The sequence below is a fragment of the Lycorma delicatula genome, chromosome 10 (genome assembly GCF_047948215.1).
Source record: "Lycorma delicatula isolate Av1 chromosome 10, ASM4794821v1, whole genome shotgun sequence".
NCBI lineage: Eukaryota > Metazoa > Arthropoda > Insecta > Hemiptera > Fulgoridae > Lycorma > Lycorma delicatula.
In genome coordinates this window covers 37,914,069-37,918,713 of record NC_134464.1, presented here as the reverse complement: position 1 = coordinate 37,918,713, position 4,645 = coordinate 37,914,069, and positions in this window count along the sequence as shown.

Below are 4,645 nucleotides of genomic sequence, written 5' to 3'. Positions count from 1 at the left end.
AAAGATGAATGGAAGAATATTAAAAAGGAAATTCTTAAATCAGCAGAAGTGAACTTAAGCAGAACAAAGAGAACTGATAGAAAACCTTGGTTATCAGAGGATATATTGCAGTTGATGGATGAACGAAGAAAATATAAGAATGCTGGTGATGAAGAACGTATTTAACTTTATAAAATATGCTTTTGAAAACTTCAGAATTGAAATTAAAAAAAAGTTTTATTTTTGTAACAATATACAATTAAAATTTTTTTATGTTAATACCAATTTTAAGTAATGTTATAAGAAACTAAATACAAATAATGAAAAGTCTATAACATTATCAGAAATTGTCTGTAACCAGTGTGGCATTGCATAGTATGATTTTAAAAACTTGTTGAAATTAAGAATTTGAATATTTGAATTAATGAACTGAATACAGATAACTGCACTGAATTGTACATATTACTTTTTATGTATTGCCAGTAATTAATAAATAAATTTCTTGTATGTGTATAAATCATCGTAATCGTAATAAGTTTTGCCATATCAGTGGTACATTAATTACTACTAAATCTCCAAGAAGGAATATTGCACATTTGTTAAATAATAATAATAATAATCTTAATTCCACAGAATAAACAGATTACAAGTGAAAATAAAATTATTTACAGTTAAAAAAATCTTAATACATAAGCTTAGTAGACATACAACTAAACAATATAAAATAAAAGTAAAATAATAAAAGTAAACAATTATCACATAATCTTGTGGAACTAGATAACCACTATAGTAATAACCCTATTGGAGGTTACTATCCAAATATTTTCGGTGAGTAAATAATAAACTAATCAATTGTTGAATAATTATCAAGTCTGGATTTCAAAATTAATTACACGATACAAGTATTGCAGTACTAAAATTTCAGCTAGTGACAAGATTATATATACATACAAGAATACAGTGATAAAATTGAAAATGAAATTAATCCTAGATAAAATTTAAAGAAAAAGAAAGATAATAAAAATATGAAACTTTTAGTCATCAATTCCACCCAGAATGGCAGGCCAACCAATTAATAGAACTCTCTTCATCTTCAATTGACAACAACCAATCATAAATTAATGGTGAAAATCTTTTACTCTTCTATGCATTTAAATTCCCTTGGTAAGTGATTAAATATTTTTAGACCTAAGAAAGAACATTAACCCCTTAAAATAGTCATTAAAATTTTTCAATCGGACTTATTTAAAGGCAATCGTTTTTTTCAGTTATTCTATAGGAAACCTTTTTCGGATTTATCTTTATATTACTAGCGGTGTTCTGAATTAAATATAAAAATCACTGCATTCTTTTGTCATTTTTAGTCATTCACAAGATTTTCTAAAATATATTTAACAAATTTTGCCTGAAAAGGTTCGATTGTCTCTCACAAGCATACTTCTCACAATTTTCGCCATACAAAAAATCAGCAACTTTGGAAATTTTCTTCTGATAAAAGCACTCATCTTTCTGCTTAATAAAACGCAACGATAAAGTATATTAATAAATTTAAAAATAAACAAGTAACGATAAAATTATAATCTACATGATATAACCCATACATGAGAAATAATAGTAATACAAGGACGTATTTCTAGGAGCTGAGGTGAGGTTTCATCATTTTTAGTTGCAACAGTGAATTCTGAATCTGTGTTTCATAAAAATATTTTGTTAAATTGCTGATTGATATTTTAAGATTCATTTCAATATTGGTAGGCCTGTTAAAATAATTCTAAAAAAAAGCATACATTCATAAACAATTTGTTCATTAATAAATAAATAAATCATATATATATATAAATCCAAAAAAATATTTACCACTCATTAGTGAATAGCACATTAATCATATTAGAATAAATAGTAATCATTTAAATATGAGTATACATATTAATATTAAATACCCTGATAAACATAATTTTAGTTTCCTAACATGCAATACATTTTTTTCATCTGTTTTCTGATGCTGAAAACGAATAAGAACTCAAGACTCTTTCTATCACCCAACATTTTTGAAAATTTCATACATGTGAAACACGTAAAGAGACTTCTCCAATTGAAGCCTACAATTAATTATAATTTGCTATTTCATATCGTCTAAATATTTTATATTTTTCAGAAAATCTACTTTTTAAGAGTAAAAATTCAATTTATAATGTTTTATTTAGAATCCCTACATTCAATTAAAAAATTTTGGGATATTCTGTCCTTGGGCACGGTGCATCGTAACCTGATAACTAACTGCATTCTTCTTTCAGATGAAGAGCTGAAAAAACAGCCAAGGGAAACTATTGTTGAATTTGTTGGTGCGTTGATGGAACTGAAGTCTCCAATTTAGATTGGAGAGATAACAAAGTTTTCACAATGTTTTAATCATTTGTAGGAACCCAACCTGTGAAGAATGTTGTGCATTATAATAGAAAAACAAAGTCCCATGAATAGGTACCTTGTCCAAACATGATCATGACATAAACACGTGGGTGGAGTGGACTTAATGAATAGTTCAAATGGGTGAGGATGAATTGTGAAGAGAAGAAGAAAATTGTACTATAGTTTGTTCTATCATATAATCGATAAAACAGTTGTAAATATTTTGTTATACAGGAGAGTTTTAGAAAATACAGGTACCAGTAGTAAGCAAAAAAACCCTGTCATCATTTGCTTTCAGACTGGAGATAGCTTAATTATTATGTAAAATTGGTATAAATACAACATCGACTAGAGGTCATACTAGTTCCAACAAAGAAAAAATTAAAATCGTCAACTGATACTCCAGCTGATGTTCGTTTGGATAAATATGAACACTGGGGCCTGTACGTATAAAAAAATTAAAATGTAAAATTCCAAATTGTAAAGGGTTTACAAGAGTGAAGTATACAGTGTTTACTTTATTTGTGTTTCAATAACAAAAATAATTGTTTTATGAAATGTCGTACTGATGAACATAATTAGACGTTTATTTGTGAAGATAATGTAAAGTGAGAGAATAATTATTGTGTTGGCTAAAAGATAGTATTATAATGTTAAACATTGTCAATATAAATCATTTAAAAAAATTAGCTTGTGGCTTATCAAAAATAGAGTATTAATTTTTTAAAAAGTGTTTTTTCTTAAAGTATGATTTTAAGCATCGAAAATCTGTTAAAAACTAAAAAATAATTAAAAATAAAAATAATTTGAAATTCATCTTTTAAAAATATCTATTATTTTATTTGTATATTTATATTTTGTTTTTTATTTTTTCAAATTTATTAAAATTGCATATTTTTAATTACATTGTTGAAAATGATAGTTTTTTATATGATTTAGCATTAGAAAATATTTTTGTAATAAAATATAACAGTATAAACAACATATAAATAATTTAGAACCTAATAGATGGTTCAAAATGCATAAAGTAGCTATTTATCAGCCATATAAAAAAAATTTCTAAATAATTTAAAAACCCAATTTTTAATTTTTTAACTATTTTTCCGATAAATTACACATTTTTTAAATTTTAAAATTCATGCATTATAGGGTTAATATACAATCTAAATCAGTTATTGGCTGTAATATCCATTTTCATAATTTTTGCTGGAGAAGTTGTTTTTATTTAAATGTTGTGATCAAAATTACATAAGTGGGTTGTTAAAAAATTTCTTTTCTAGCAATTTAAGTATTAATGTTGTGAATATTTTAAAACATAATTTATACAGCATGCTTCTGGTGACAACATCTACATTATAAATTCACTTACATTAAATTTACCTTTGTAATATTTTCATTTTAATTAAAATAGCTTACAAAATGAATTTATTTCTTTCATTTGGGTTTGGTTTAAATGCATTTATTAATCGCAATCAATTTTTTAATATTATGGAATAAAACACATTAGGGCCTGTAAAGGTTAAAACTATAGGAATAGTATATGAACCTGGTTTTCTTACTATAAACAGTAATTATTGATAAAAGATTAGAAAATTGATAATTATCGGTAACATTTTAAGTAAACAACACAGTCATTAATGTTTCATATGGTGCTACTGTACTATACATGCAATGGCAACGTCAAACAAAGTTGTTTGGTGTTCTCACAACAGTGTTGAAATGATGAAAAACCTCTGCCCCTCATTTACTTCTAGATGTAATAGGCAATGGAGATAAGTATAATTATTTGCGCTATATTATATTTTGAGTACCTACTCAACTAGAAAAACTGTAAATAAATAAAGGTATACAAGGTAAAGTTGAATAAATACACTTAAATAATTACCTGTATGGTTTTATAACATGTTCATTATTATTATTAAATATTTTTGAACAAATTTGTGTTATAACAAAACAAATATTGTTTTATTATTCTGATTAAATTATAATATGCACTCGCAAAAAAATTTAAGCACAAACCATGGAAGCAAAATGAATTGTTCTGGCATTTGCCTTACAACCAAGGGAAACCATGGTAAAACCTTGGTTGGAACATCAAAATTATTTTAAAACATTCATTGTACAAAAAAAATAAAAGTTACAATCAGAAATAATTTAAGTTCTTCCAATTATATTATGTTCTGAAATAAAATCAATTAAGAAAGAAAAATCTCATATTTTTTGAACATATTCTTGTCAGGAAGGAGCCCTACATTAGTTA